At 50.7% G+C, this 16,067-nt stretch overlaps 1 protein-coding gene across 3 annotated transcripts in view; it reads left to right on the top strand.

Moving 5' to 3' along the window:
• Window positions 1-16,067, top strand: part of LOC149352195 (high-affinity choline transporter 1-like) — a 62,068-nt gene that overhangs the window by 12,377 nt on the left and 33,624 nt on the right. Inside the window, exon 1 of one of the 3 annotated variants that reach the window (XM_089581342.1) lies at window positions 572-884. The exons of the other annotated variants lie outside the window; for them this stretch is intronic. The gene's annotated coding sequence lies outside the window, so the exon portion shown is untranslated. Of the gene's footprint in view, window positions 1-571; window positions 885-16,067 lie in introns of those variants that run through there. 3 annotated transcript variants of the gene reach the window in all.

The raw sequence follows: 16,067 nt of genomic DNA, 5'->3' as shown, positions 1-16,067 counted from the left end.
GCAAGGCAGTTTGGGCTCGAGTGCGTCTCGCTCCCTCTCTCTATTGGACTTTTTTTACGGAACGCGCTAACGGGAGCTGAGCTTTCTGGGCGGCACTTTCTTTCAGGAGACGATACGGACGGGCCCTTGAAGGTCGTGAGGCTGCCACCGGCAAGAAGAACTTGGCGGGAACAAAGGGTCGATTGCGAAACCGGAGCCCTTCTTCGACGTTCGCAGCGGCGTTGGCGTTCTCCTGCGGCGCGTGGGCGTCCGGAGTCGGCGCGGGGCATAAACGGGCGACTTTAAAGCAGAAACAAAACCGTCCGCGCCGTTTTCCTCTCTTTGCGGGGAGGAAAATCGTGCGCCCGGCGAAACGAACCAAGTGAAACAGAGCCGGCTTCCCAAAACGCGCCTCTTTTTCCCGCCAAAAAGCGTCGACAAAGAAAAGCCATTCGGAGGGCAACGACGTCAGCGGTGACGTCCGGCGGTGCGCATTGGCCCGGCGCTCATTTTCGTCAGCGCGATCGATGGGGCCGGGCCAATGGCGGCGGCCGACCGCATGGATCGAAACCGGCGCCCGCGAAGGGAGGCCGCGGTGCACGACGACGGCACCTTGCCACTGCGAGCTGTCCGGGAAGCCAGCGACCCGAGGGGAGCCCGCCATCCACCAGACGTCTCGGAATCACTCCGCTGGGTGTGTTAGATGATTGCGCCACGTTGCAGGCTCCGAAACTTCCCATCGAAACGTACTAGCCTGCGCTGGGGAGACAGCTGCCGGCGCCATTCCCCGTCCGCCGGCCCCTGGTAGCCGAAGAGGCACGCCGTCGACGACGCTGGTGGGGCCTCGCTAGCGGACACCGCTCACCCAGCTCCCCTCGGGGGCGCACCTCGCCGCCTGACGCCGAGTAAGGACGAAACCTATGGCACCGCGCACGGCGCCGAGACCCGCTGCGGTTCTCGGGGCCGTGCACGCCGCGAGCGCCTGCACGCTGCAGCTTGGCGATGACCCGCGCGTAGGCCGCACGAACCCGTGGCGAGGCAGCCGCCACCAGGAGCCTCGGCGGTTCTGCCCTACATATCGGAGGGTCTGTCGGGTCAAGGCTGCTGCTACAGAGAGAGCACGAAGCGTGCGCTTGTGCTGTAGCCCAGGCGGAATATTGAGTGGGCCGAATGCTTCTCTCATAGGCCACCATCGATTGTTTAGCTCTCCTTAACTTACGTTGACGTAAGCACTAACCGTGCGGAATCTAGAGAAGCGACCTATGAATACTTGGCTCTGCCATGCGGCCATGTACAGGGACCGTTTTTCTACCAAGGTATCCTTTTCCATCGCCAAGCCAATTTTATTTTTCGCTTTTTCTGTTTAGCGCTACGCATGCAATAGAGAACACATTTAAGCGAAAACAACTCGAACGCAATGACTTTTGTATCCTAAGAATGGCACCATCAAATGCCTTCACTAACGCCTTAAACGGTCCGTATTTTTATACTTTGTGTTCACGAACAAGTGCATATGGGAAAGAAAAAAAATAACAGCCTTCGCCCATACTTCATTAGTAGACGCTAAATGTTGACTAATCGTGCACGTGAATACGGCCTCTGTAGCGCCGAAGACCCGCTCTTGAAGCACCACGCGCAGCATGAACGAACAGTGCTCCGATGACGAGTTCCCACGGCATTTTCGTACAGCCAATCGACAGTGGCTCGCAAGGGCATCGCGAGAGCCGAGGGGAAAGTTTGCGGACATGCGTTGTTTTTCGCCTTCCTTGCTTCTTTCTTTCCTTCCCTCCCCCTTCGGGCCTTTCCGTTAAATGACGAGTGTTCACCCTTGCCCTTTTCTCGATTTCGCTTTCACCCCTCGTGTTGACTCGTTTTTTCCCATACATTTCGCTCATGAGTAACGCCATCGTCTAATAATAGCTCCAGACAAACGTGCAGCTATTTGCATCCATATCGTTGGCCTTTGGCACGCTCTTGCTTCGTGTGTCGACATGGATTCATGCCGTGGAGGTGCCATCTTCTGATTCCTATTACTTTTTTCTCTTCTAAAAGAAAGGGGGTGCGTACGCTGCACGCTAGTACGCAGCCTATCGCAGTGTGTCGGAAGCCTATAAGAATTGGAAATCGCCACGGTATCACCGCAAATATAGTCAGCACGCAAATGCAGTCGCATGACTGATGTATTGCGGATACGTATAGCATGGCAGTTGTGTGCGGGAGCTGTGTCGAGTGCTTGTTGATCGATTGAGAACGTGATATCGGTTAATGTCACTCAAAACCTTCTTTTTCATCGTAGTCAAAGAGAAGCGGAGTTCATGCTGTTGAGCTAAATATTCACACTTCAGGAAAATTCGCAGTGGGTTTTCACAGCGCTGTTCACTACAGTTCGAGGTTATGACAGAGATTCTGGACGTAGGGCTCATGCTACTGCAAATTCGTGCGATCGTTGCGATACACATAGACCGAACAACAAAGCACGCACGCACGTGCTCACGTCACACGGAACGAGGACGCCCCCAGCTAAAGCGCTTCAATTCTGTTTGCGTCTGAATATTTCGGGCAACGTCGCAGAAGCGCTAGCTGCAGGCGCTTCGTCGTTTCGCCGCTGCGGCGTGACCGTGCTATCGAGGGCTCTGCGCTTGTCTGTGCTATGTACAGGCAGCTCCAACATGAAGGGGAGCAAATTATCCGCTTTTAGCCATGATTATTTCATAAGCATGAGCGAAAAGTACACTTTTTTTTTTCTTTGTACTAAACAGTTTTCCTTCAGACGGATAATGCCCCTGAGACATGGTGCAAGAGTAACAACAGTTCTTGTGGGAAAACTGTTCCCTTTCATATTGGCGCTACCTGTACAAAAGAGGAGTGGGGTGACGGAGCGCGCCGTCGTCAGCTTCGACTTGCGATGATAGCTCAAGGCGTAAGCAAGCGTAACCAAAAAGCAAGATGAATGAACGAAGTGTGCACAGACTGTTGCTTGCTTCTCTAAATTAGTGCTCCGCAGGTACAAGAATTCGTGGATTTTGGCCTTTACAGTCTCTGGGAGAGCGTGCTATGTAAAAGAATTTGAACTGATGTGCACCAATCAAGGCTTGTGTCTATATATGCGAATCACGGCGTTACGCCAAACTTGGCATGCTGCCTCTTATACCAAGTGCAGGTCTTCGGCATGGCAGCGATTCTCGTATGTTAGTTCATTACCAGATGAGGTGGCATCGCCTGGACGTGGGCTGACCGTTAGCGACCTTGTTATTATTTCAGGGATAATTTTCTTTCTTGGCAAGTTGACCCCGTTCGGAGAGAGTCCGTATATCTATAGGTGGACCGCGAAGCCATTAAGATTTGCTTTAGGGTGGCTGAAACCTTGTTTATTTTCCCACTTTGCAAAATAGTGCCCACAATGCATCTGATAAGTATGAAAACTCGTAGAGACAATCTTTTAGTGACCCCTTAGCGATCCTGCTGGACCGTCGATCAGTCACGCGTACCCTTCAGGCTATTCACGTGCTCTAACCTCGGTGCGCTTGAAAAGGCTGCCTGGGTACATAAATGTACGCTGGATTTTATGAGCTTCCCTGTTTACAAAAAGCCTCCGGGCAACCACTTGAGGTTAAGTGGCAAAGTCCTCTTCTGTGGAGTGGGTTGTAACTCGTTTTAGTGCTGCCCTGATTGCCCGCGTGTAGGTCCTGTCGCTTAAGACTGCTTTCTCGTCTGATTGGTTACACTGGATGTTGAGTGACGGAACAATACATTAAATGGCTGTCGCGATGATACTGAGTGCTTCGGTGCTAAATTCCTCTCTGCTTTTCCAGACATTTATTTTTTTTTTCCTTCTTTTTGGCTGCTCGATTCAGCGTTGCCTTCGGGCTCCATTCAGTGCGAAAGAAATTGGAATAAGCCTCTGCCCTCTGTCCACAGCTATGGCCTTTAACGGAGGAGAAAAACTTTCGAGGTTGGGGCCGTTATCGAAGGCGTGTGCAACGTTTGTACCGAATTTACAGTTTTTCGCTCAAAAACTGCGACCTTCAAGTCTCAGTTAAAGAGTGAATTGTCAAGCGCAAATCTTTTTCTCCTTGCCTGGTGCCCGTTGGCAGCCTGGCCCTTAGCGCTTGCTTGCAGAAGGTGAAGCGCACATCCTTAAAGGAACCAACCGAGCGTCGAAGCTGGCACAGCCTATTTCATACTGCCTCCTCAGCTGCGTGGCTTAGAGTCTGAGCACCTGCTTTGAGACTTTTTATGGGGAAAAAGCAACCCTACTCTCCTTTCTTCATATACCCTTTTCAGGATTCGGGCAGAAACGTCGGGCACGCTGCACTGAGTGCTCTGTAGCTGTTCCCCGTTCAGCGTCAATCGGTCAAGAAAGGCGGCAGGTGTTCGTTTTTGCGTTTAGCATCACTGACCGTTTGGCTATAGTTCTTCTGCATGATAGAGACACGGAATAAAGGAGGAACAAAAATGCCAGAACGAAGGACAAAAAGCTCTACGGGGCCGCCTGTGCTGCTCTTCAAAACTTTTCAGTTGCGCACAGGAAAACGGTAGCCTTGATCTCGTAGCGTATACCAGGTGTTTCAGGGAAAGCCCGCTACTAACTTTTAAAGATAGGTTTTTCGAGGTAAAAAAGTTATTTTTGTGAAGTAGTAATACCAGTGTTGGCGTACGTCAGAAAAGCCGCGAATCATGTTAACTATAGTAAAATGATTAAGTGTATTCTAATAATTCACTTTCTAACTATTAGAGATAGGCGCTTGATTGCATTTAGAGATTTGGAGCCGGAATAGCCATATCAGTTTTCAAAATTTCGAAAACGAGATTACTCTCGCCGCCGTGGCTCAATAAATTTGGGCCATTAAACTCGCAATTCTGAAGCTGCGCGCCTGCGGGGAGCGCGGAGCGACGCCCATCAAATAGCGTCGCACCGTGACGCGCGTTCCACGTCACATTCTCGGCCCCGCCCGCGCTGCGGTGCTCGCCGCTCCTCGCCACCTCGCTGCTCCAGCGCACGTGCGCCACGCAGTGACGCTATTTGGCTATTTGATGGTTATCGCTCCGCGCTCTCCGCATGCGCGTGGTTTTCGAATTGCGAGTTTAATGGCCCAACTTTATTGAGCCACAGCGGCGAGGGTAATCGCGTTTTCGAAATTCCAAAAACTGGTATGTATATTACTGACGGTCAGCTACAAATCTGATTGCAATCAGGCGTTTATCTTCAGCAGTTAGAAAGTGAAGTATTAAAGTATAGTTAATCACTTTACTATAGTTAACATGACCCGCGGCGGGTCTTCTGATGTCCGCCAACACTGGTATGACTATGCCGCGGAAAGCTTATCTCTACCATATATATATATATATATAGGTTGCGAAAGCATAGACCGATCTTCTTCAGGAGTGATTTTACATTGTTAATGCATCCCCTTTCCCACTTACCTGTTCTGTGCCCACCCCTATAAAAGGGGATGCATTAACAATGTAAAATCACTCCTGAAGAAGATCGGTCTTCCGATCGAAACGTCGGGTCGAATAAATATGTTTACTTTAACGAAGCGTATACTTCGCTATATATATATATATATATATATATATATATATATATATATATATATATATATATATATATATATATATATATATATATATATATATATATATATATATATATATATATATATATATATATATATATATTAAGAATTAGTGGTGGCCTTCCATGAAACACCTGGTATAGAAGGCGCGCTAAACCAACTTACTAAGGCACCAAACCGGCAAAGCTCTTCCTGTGTCTGAATGCTTCGATAGGTGCCTTGCAGTTATCGCGGAATACTGAGTTACGACTCGCTTCGGTTGTTTTCAGATGCGCCAAAATATTAGGCAGTGATTATTATGGCTCGGTTGCTCGATAACTGCGCAAAAAGGTTGCTTCGGACTTCAGTGCTGCAGTGATCGATCATTTCCCTAACCTCTCGCCGGTGTCTTGTTAAGGGGGCAGAGAAGTCAGGAAACCTCTTCCCGCAAAATGTTGGTCTGTCGCCAAGCTGTCCCCTACCTCTTGCGCAAGCTGCCAGGCAGCGTATTCACCTTTAGGGTGCAATAAGGACAGAAGCAGATGAATACCTGTAAGACTGTTCATATCGCCTGCTAGTCAAGCCAGTGAAATGACGTCTTGAGCAGTCAAACAGTTGCAGTTCGAGTTTGGTGAATTATAGTTTATATTGTGCTCATTCTGCGGTGGCGATATCAAATCGACAGAAAGGTTAGAGTGAACTGCCTGAACTATAACTTATCACATCCTATTGGTACTTTTACTCTTGAAAATTATGGCTCCGCTTCGAATTCTAGCGGGTCAGCTGTGTAAATGCAAAGGATACGGGTGCGAATCGGACGCCTTTGAAACTTACTTAGCCTTTATGTGCTTCAAAGGCTTTTCAGTTGCGTTAAGAAGTGCAGACAACTACACTTAGAAGACAAGCTGCATGCGATACACCCGCTGGAACTTTGGTTCGGAGTTCGTCAGCGGATCCTCCATTGCGTGCCGACAGGTCATGAGCGTTGCTACTTCCAGAAAAGCCGCATCTACGGCTGCAGCCTCCACATATGCCCAGCTAGGTTTGCCTAGCTAAAAGTGGCGACGTAACGACAAAGGTTGCGGATGAACGACGACACCTAGAATGGCTAGTTGTGAAGTACTGCAGCGAGATATAAATTCAAGGGCCAGGTTCGCAGTGCGGTGGGGATGAAACGATCGGACACCTCATTTGTGACTGCCCTCGTTTTGAGCGAGAGCGTGCTTTCCTAATTGCTACTCTGTACCGCTTGGACTCGCGTCCTTTAACAGAGTCCAACGTTCTGGGGCCTTGGACACAAACTTCCTCGCAAAGGAAAGCGGTGAAAGCGCTCCTGAGATTCTTAAGGGACTCGGGGTTGTGTTCCCGTCTATAATTTTCTAAGTTTTCAGTGCGCGCCTTCTGTCCCCGTGACATAATGGTCGCTGTACACTTAGAAAACTCATTTCATTGCCGCTCTTTTTCCTTTTTTCCCCTTTGTTCCCCTCCCCAAGTGTAGGGTGTGACCAACTGGGCATCGCCTGGTTAACCTCCCTGCCTTTCCGTCCATTTCTCTCTCTCTCTCTCTCTCTCTCTCTCTCTCTTATAAGTTATTCGGACGGTGATCGGATGGTACGTCGGTCATTATGGGTGACTAGAGCTCTGGTGCAGGCCGGTTAACCGAAGGAACTTATGCGCGAACGCATTTGTGAAGCACGCCTGAGATATGTCCAGAAACAAGCAATATGGTTCTCTCAATTTCTCACATTACAAATCAGTTTGCAAGAGTTGTACAGACTTCATGGCGGCTGTTCGCTCTCTCCAGGGCCGGAAAGTTTTATCCGACTTCAGAGAGGCCTAGACGAAGCTCTACACTCCCTGGTACCGTCTTCAGTCGCCCTGGCCACACTGAGATCACAGGAAATGAGCCGGCTCAACAGCTAGTCCGCGATCTGAAACGAGGCGTTGGCCTACAAACACGCAATTAGAAAACACTACTAACAACAGAATTTCATCCCAGCATCTGCAGCGCCCCACCACGCCTTGACATTATCCAATTACACACACTTCGCAAAATTCAGACACTATAATTACACTTGCCGGACTCTTCCTTTTCCGTCTATATACGGTTTCACCTCTCCTGTCCCAACTGATCTTCTCCCTATCCCAATGTGACGTTCCCGCCTGTCGGGGGTCAGTCACAATGCAACACAGTTGTTTGTTGCTATCTACGGGTTCTGCTGAAGTGAGGAGAAATGAGCCAACACACAACGCCTCCGAATCAACCTAATTTATTCTCACTCTGCCTGAAGGTGAAACTGGGAGTTCCGCTCACCGCTGTCTTCCGCTCATCGCTGTCACCGCTGCCTCGCTCTCGGCTGCTCTGGCGGGGGTGGCGCTCAGCCTGGTGGCGGTCCCACGTTTCGGTGACTGTGACGGGTTGTGGCGTCCGGCTTCTTGGGCGTCTCGGCTGGCGGTCCTCTGACGGGTTGTGGCGTCCGGCTTCTTGAGCGTCTCGGCTGGCGGTCAGTTTGCAACGGATGCCCTCGGGTCCGGCCTCACCGACTACAGACCAGCGCGATCTGCTTCCGTTTACTTCGCCGTCTCTGCTCGTTCTCTCCTTTGTCTCATCTGTCTCCAACGCGTCTCTCTGAGGACTCCCTTTCTTTCCTTCGGTGTCCTCCTCGCCTCCTCTGCTGGGAGCCCTCTTGGTGCTAACTTGCCGGCCTCTTCGCGAACGCGGAGCTCATGTTCAGCCGAAGACGCACTCCTCTCGAAGTTGACATATTTATGAGGGTCACGGCTGTCCTCTCTCTTCTCGCATCGGAACCCGGGGTGGTCTCTTCCAAGAACCGCGGCTTGGACACGCGACCACGGCATTCGAAAACTTGGCCGTCAACGGACAAAGAGATTCCTCCTCTAGCAGCGGAAGAGAGCAGCTGCTCGGGGAGCCAGTCTGTACTTTCCAAGGAACTGGGGCCCTCTTTTCTTTTTGGTTAACTTCCCTTAATAAAGACCCAACTCCTAGCCTTCTCCGAGTCCACAGACCGTCCCTCGCAACAAGGCCGTCTGCAGGCGTGCATGCGCGCACACACAAACGCACAAACGTGCCTGTCTCTGTGCCAAAGGGGGGGGGGGGGGGGGGGGGGAGTTGGGGACGCGCTGCAAAACGGGCCGCAGGGATGCGTGTGGTCGCGCTGGGCTCCCCGCGCGGCCTCTCCTCCCTAGCCCTCTGGCTATTTCGCACGTCTCTGTGTTGCGCCCGCTGCATTCCACACAACCGCCTGCGCTGACGGGACAGGGCGATAATTTTGAGCCAGACACAGTGTCTCTGGTGTTAGTCGATGGAGAGAGTTCTTTTGGGCCATGCCTAGGCTCCCGTACACAGTCCTTCACAACCCCCTCTTCTTATAAAGAAATTTTCTACGGAAAATTCGTGGTCACCGCACTTTCACAACCAACAGTACGTCGCAAAGTTCGCAACTCAATCTTATGGCAGCAGTCGTATTTCGAGTACGACAAAGCTGCCAAACATCGTCGTCGCGCACAAGCACTGGTTTCACAACACGGCACAATGTGGGCGGACCCTCAGTCCCCCCAGGCAGAGGAGTAAATTTCACACGGCGGACAGTTCCGCACTCTATATGTAAAACACGCAACCGCAGAAATCATGAGCACAGCTCAATGGTCGTGGCAACTCCCGGACTTCCCCTAAGTCACACTAAGATCAGGAGGTGGTCCATGCAATTCGCTCACCCTCGGTTTCTTTCTCCACTGGCAGTTCCTGCAGTGTTCTGCAACATCTTGTCTCAGTCCATGCCAGAAATAGCCTTTGCTAAGCGCCCGGCGGGTCTTTTGAAATCCTAAATGTCCTCCGCCTTCCGTATCGTGGCATAACCTCACAACTTCACTCCTCATTAGCAAAGGGACAACTACTCGGTTTGAGGCACCGTGCGCTTTGTCTCTGAAACGCAGTAAACCACAAGAGTCCAAATGATACAATCTTGATTCTTTTCGTTCTGAGCTGTCGCACTCGTTTATCAATTTTAGCACAGCCAAATCTTTCCTTTGCTCCTCGTACAGGCGGGTTTTCTCAATCACAGGGGGAACCTCGGTTAGCCTTGCGTCCGCCGCGCTGCTGAGCGCGTCTGAATGGCGATTGGCCTCCCTTGGCTCGCGATCTCCTTCTGCTTTGTCCGTGCATAGGCTCACTACCGCTTCAGAACACCCTCGCTCGTGACGGCTCTCAGTTGATGTCCTATCTAGCTCCTTGATACCTTCAGGGCTACCCTCGCCTTCCTTCTTACGCTGCTCGGAGTGGTCCACGCGCCCTGATATGTGCCCGTGCGATATCTGACGCAGACGACAAAAACGTGAGATGTGCCCTAACCTGCCGCACGAGAAGCAGGCGATTGACTTGACGCGTCTATTCAATTCTCGCGCCTGCCCAGATGGAGGGCCCTCACGTATCCGAAGGACCTTTTCGAGCAGCTTCTCCAGCCGATCCAGACGTTCACGAAAATCACCCGTCTCCCCTCTGCTTTCTACAAGCCGGACAGTCGCGGTGCTCGTGCTCGTCACTTCCTCTAACTGCTCTTCTCTAGACGCTACCTCCACTGCCTCTTCGAATGTCTTGGGATTGTGTGATAGAGCAAATCTCCTTACCGGATCGCGGAGCCCATTCAGAAAAATAGAGGTCAGCTGCTCCCTAAGGATTTCGCGCCTCGCTTCTCTCTTCGACGTGTCATCGCCATCAACGTCCTCAAAAGCCTCTGTTCCGAGCCTACGAAGCCGGCTCGCGAATGAGCGCGCATTCTCACCAATGTTCTGCTTTGCATTTATAAACTTCTGTAACTTCCTGCACGCCGGCTCAGTATCATATCGTTTCAGCGCGAGCGCTTTAAACGATTTATACGAAGTCGCACCTGCCACCTCCTCATCCAACCATGCAAAGTCCAGAGCAGCCCCGACCATCTTACATCTCGCCATCCCGACTAACTGTTTCTCCTGCCATCCGCCCAGATTACCGACCTGCTCTAAAATTTGCAGAAAATCCCTTATCTTGGGACCGTTGTCACCCCCCGTGAATGATGGAATCACAGCTCCCAACAGCATCTCATTTGCTTCTATCAACCCCTTACGAAGACTCGGTGATTCCTGTAGCGACATGTTGGCCCCTTTCTCCTCAGGTACGAGGGTTAATGGTCTCGCACCAAAACTTCAGCAGAATCCCACCGCTGCCACCACTTGTGACGTTCCCGCCTGTCGGGGGTCAGTCACAATGCAACACAGTTGTTTGTTGCTATCTACGGGTTCTGCTGAAGTGAGGAGAAATGAGCCAACACACAACGCCTCCGAATCAACCTAATTTATTCTCACTCTGCCTGAAGGTGAAACTGGGAGTTCCGCTCACCGCTGTCTTCCGCTCATCGCTGTCACCGCTGCCTCGCTCTCGGCTGCTCTGGCGGGGGTGGCGCTCAGCCTGGTGGCGGTCCCACGTTTCGGTGACTGTGACGGGTTGTGGCGTCCGGCTTCTTGGGCGTCTCGGCTGGCGGTCCTCTGACGGGTTGTGGCGTCCGGCTTCTTGAGCGTCTCGGCTGGCGGTCAGTTTGCAACGGATGCCCTCGGGTCCGGCCTCACCGACTACAGACCAGCGCGATCTGCTTCCGTTTACTTCGCCGTCTCTGCTCGTTCTCTCCTTTGTCTCATCTGTCTCCAACGCGTCTCTCTGAGGACTCCCTTTCTTTCCTTCGGTGTCCTCCTCGCCTCTTCTGCTGGGAGCCCTCTTGGTGCTAACTTGCCGGCCTCTTCGCGAACGCGGAGCTCATGTTCAGCCGAAGACGCACTCCTCTCGAAGTTGACATATTTATGAGGGTCACGGCTGTCCTCTCTCTTCTCGCATCGGAACCCGGGGTGGTCTCTTCCAAGAACCGCGGCTTGGACACGCGACCACGGCATTCGAAAACTTGGCCGTCAACGGACAAAGAGATTCCTCCTCTAGCAGCGGAAGAGAGCAGCTGCTCGGGGAGCCAGTCTGTACTTTCCAAGGAACTGGGGCCCTCTTTTCTTTTTGGTTAACTTCCCTTAATAAAGACCCAACTCCTAGCCTTCTCCGAGTCCACAGACCGTCCCTCGCAACAAGGCCGTCTGCAGGCGTGCATGCGCGCACACACAAACGCACAAACGTGCCTGTCTCTGTGCCAAAGGGGGGGGGGGGGGGGGAGTTGGGGACGCGCTGCAAAACGGGCCGCAGGGATGCGTGTGGTCGCGCTGGGCTCCCCGCGCGGCCTCTCCTCCCTAGCCCTCTGGCTATTTCGCACGTCTCTGTGTTGCGCCCGCTGCATTCCACACAACCGCCTGCGCTGACGGGACAGGGCGATAATTTTGAGCCAGACACAGTGTCTCTGGTGTTAGTCGATGGAGAGAGTTCTTTTGGGCCATGCCTAGGCTCCCGTACACAGTCCTTCACACCAATACAGAGCGTCGCCTCTTCTCTCGCCGTTTTGTTCTGTCCACTTCTTTCATACCCTCTTCTAAAGTGCCTATAGATGTCGTCGGCGTGGCTGGAAGACCAGGCCGCCATTGTCCACTAGGCGCAGGATATACTGAGCACTCGATCTGCGCTATTTAGTAAAATGACACGCACGCACACACACTTTCTCTCTCCGTGTAGAATGGAGAGCTATAGCGGCAGCTAATCATGAAGGAGTTGAGTTCACGAACCGTTTTGTCATGAGAACGGTTCAAGTGTAAAGAATGGTTAGGTGGGCAAGTTGTAGAGCCATCGTCGAAAATAGCTGCAAACACTGAAACCAGAAACGGGGCACATAGCGCAAGCGCCGACTCGCAACTAAATTTTATTGAAAACGCATTTCAATATATCAATGGGCTAGACAATAAAGTGTCAGTGCTACTGCTTAACAATAATATATATATACCATGAGTTTACAATAAATTTAAGCTGCGAGCTGGCGTTTGTGTCATGTGCGCCTTCTCTGGCCCAGTCTTGTTTTCAAGAATGTTTCAAGACTGGCCAGCATCTTGCCCCAAGCTATGAAGATCTCCTACGGGAGCTGTTCCCTGTTTGATACATACCTGCGAGCAGCTTTTCGAATTTGCCTGCTCATTAGTGCATGACAGCTGTAGCTTTCACAAAGCTTCGTCGTTGTTGCGGAGCACAGCGCAGCTTTCGCCTTGATGAATGCACAATATACTTCACGATTTTGCAAGCTAGTTTCCTGGAAGTTAATCACTGTAATTTCTATCTTGTGAAGTAAGATTGACCACTGAGCCCTATTTCTGAAGTGTTTCCAAAGAAAATATGCGTGAAAGAAACGAAAAAAATGTCTCGCAGAGGCCTTGTACTCTTGTCTGGGGAGACATGATTCAATATAATTACAAGCACAATCGTGTACATACAGTCTACTTCGACAACCTAAACATATTGCGGAAAGTATATCAATGTGTCATGAGAGACCAATGATGTGTCAGAAACGTCGGCTTCGATCTCGCGGAGTCTATCATGCCCATCGAGGCGGTGGCTTGAGCGTACAGAGGAACGGAGAAGACAGCTTTGGTAAACTACTTTTAGCGTGTCAGGATCACAGCGTTCCGTGACGGAGCTATAAGTCTCCATATATCTTCGCCGAATAAGCTATCCATGATTAGCACCTCGAACAGGCCGCTTCCACGTCCTGGGAAGAAGTTCGCTTAACGCGGTGCCTTCAGACGTAAACTTCGGCGCCTAGATGAGCGCCGATCCTAGCGCATGCATTAATTGGGCAGGTTGCAGGAACCTTTCTTGAGTCTACTACAAGAACTTTGTAACCTGTCTAACTTGTCTTCTCGCAAACTACACACGAAAAGATGTGCTAACGGTAAACATTTTCTTACCATGTTGATGGGCGACCTACTACCTGCCTATCAGCGCCAGTGCGTTATCTTTTTAGGCTCCCGAAAAAACAGCTCGGAAATGCCACATGCGCTAAATGAAAGATGTTCCTCCAGCAGTCCGGTCGCCTGCTGGATGCCGAAGCTGCTGCTGCTGCTGCTGCTGCTGACAAGCGAGCGAGAACACGCTCACAATCACGGCCACGAACGCTTTTGGCCGTCGGCAGGTCGAGCTGGTAGCGCACGGAGGTCTCAGCTTGGGCTTCTTTTGACAGCTGAGCGCCGCCGTAAATGCGAGTCCGGGCCGGACTGGTGGTGTGTGTGTGTAGGCTGGCGCCTGCGTACTGTGCCTGTGTACCAGCTGCTGCCGATAGCTGACGAAATGGAAGGGAAAGTGTGAGCCAGGTCACAATATAAACTTTGCACAAAAAACATTCGAATCGAGACTCTGGGTGATAATCACAAAGCTGCTCCTGCCCAAGCGATGATGGCCTTCGCAGCCCTGATTCGGCTGTCTCCTCCTTGGCTCTGCGGTTGACAGCTGTCGTGTGCAGGCGAATGACGGAACGCTCTTACGTAAGGAAGGTTTTTCAAGGGCAGGGACAATGTGCACGAAGCTTCCCTAGCGTAAGCGTGTTTTCTGACCAGCCGGCACGTTTATCGACGGTTACCACGGCTGCGCTCTAGTCTCGTTGGCTTTTATGATTGATCAGAGAACACGCTCCGGCCAGTTATTAAACGCTATAATGTAAGAGAAGTGTGGTCATTGTGTTCAATTTCGTTTTTACCCTTTCCAGCACCATTTATAATTTGAAGCCGCCGCGGTGGCTCAGTGGTTATGGTGCTCGGCTGCCCACCCGAAAGACGCGGGTTCGATTCCAGCCGCGGCGGTTGAATTTCGATGGAGGCGAAATTCTAGAGGCCCGTGTACTATGCGGTGTCAGTGCACGTTGAAGAACCCCAGGTGGTCGAAATTTCCGGAGCCCTTCACTACGGCGTCCCTCATAGCCAGAGTCTCTTTGGGACGTTAAACCCCAATAAACCAAGCCAAACCATTTATAATTTAGATGTAAAACAAATATATTTGCCTAGCTGATATATTAAGGCCTCAAGAAAGCACTTTATTAGTTTTCGAACGGAACTCATCGATGGTTGATTTCTTACATGCATGCACAAACTTTCTTACAAAATATCAAAATAGTTAAGAACTCTAACTAAAAAAAAAACAAGATTTCGAACACACGCGGGACCATAGTATAACTTTCTTTTTCACTGGCAAAATTGGTCTACAAGAAAATGGCGGAGGACATGCTACCACGCTGACAGTTTTGCGAAATATTATTTGCCGCGCTCAATAGTTGGCATAAAAATGCACCTATTTGCTATATGAAGGATGCTGAATTCCCTTGAAACGAAGAAATCAGTGCTACGTAGAGCACACTCTAAGCAAAAGTTGGCAATTCGGAATGTACACACTTATAAACAGAGCGCGCCTTAAAGGTTTAATGTAGGCTTTCGCCTGTAGAGCCTAAAAAGAAAAGCGTAACTTTTCATGCATTTTGATTACAGGCCTTATTTTGCCACGTCAGGGAACGCGTTCAAGTTCTAGAGCTCTAAAAAACATGACAATGTACAAAGGCGTCTTGGTCGCATTGTAAAGAGTGTGCCTTGATGTCGCTGTTTTTATTTCAGTGGTTTCAGAGCCCCACTTTGTCAGCTTGGCCAGTAGTTAGAAAAAAAATTTAAACTTCTCTCTCACCGAAATGCACAAGCGCTCAAGTGCAACAGTTGGCGTCTGGGAGCCGGGTTCTCTACATTGTTCAGGCCTCTGTATGGTTAATGAAAATATAGTTCGCGCCCGCGTCCTAGGCAGACCACGATGGCCCTGAGGGTGATAGCCAGCACGTCACTTGGTCCTGCACTGTTGTAATGCACAGACAGTGCCTGGAATTCGCCCCTGATTTGCAGACGCCAGCTGTAGTTTCCGCAGTACTGCGAGCCGTGAGCGGGCGTTTTCGCATCAACTCGACTCCGTCCAAAATTCGAAATGGTTTCTCTGCCAGTCATATATGCCAGCATTTGGCGCATTTATTCGTATCTACGATATTCGCACTTTCTGACGTCCGACGTAGCGCACTACTTCCTTCCTGAATGGGTCATTTGGGAGACATCCAGCGTCTCCTGGGTTTCCCGTCCACTGTCACCGTGGTCAACATGCGCACAGCATTTTGCTGGGCTTCATGTGCACATCGAAGCGTACGTGCGGGAGCGAATCAAATTTTGTTTGATCGAGACATCCTCAGTCCAGGACGTCTGCTGGAATATCCACCTGAGCCGTCTCGACAGGGGCTCAAGGATGAAGGCTTGCTCGCTGTCTCCTATGTGTCATTCGTTTTCGTAACGTTTCATGCTTCAAATACTCGGCTGCAGTTGTTCCCTGTTCATATCCGCGGCTTTCTCGCAGACGATATTTCGGTCGTTCCATCCACACGTATGACCACTTATGTTTTCTCTTTGCTGGCATTTGTGAAAAAGAACCGCTGACAGCCGAATAAGCTTAATTGCACACAACAGTCGCGCTGCAAACGTTAAAGAAAACTGGTTCAATGAATTTTAAATATTTGCACCGAGCTACTCGTATACAAGGTGGCCATCTTTCGT

This window comes from Amblyomma mixtum, chromosome 3, assembly GCF_055824585.1.
Source record: "Amblyomma mixtum isolate Tamu chromosome 3, ASM5582458v1, whole genome shotgun sequence".
NCBI classification, from domain to species: Eukaryota; Metazoa; Arthropoda; class Arachnida; order Ixodida; family Ixodidae; genus Amblyomma; species Amblyomma mixtum.
Note: the sequence above shows the minus strand (reverse complement) of the source record. Positions and strands in the feature narration are given on the sequence as shown.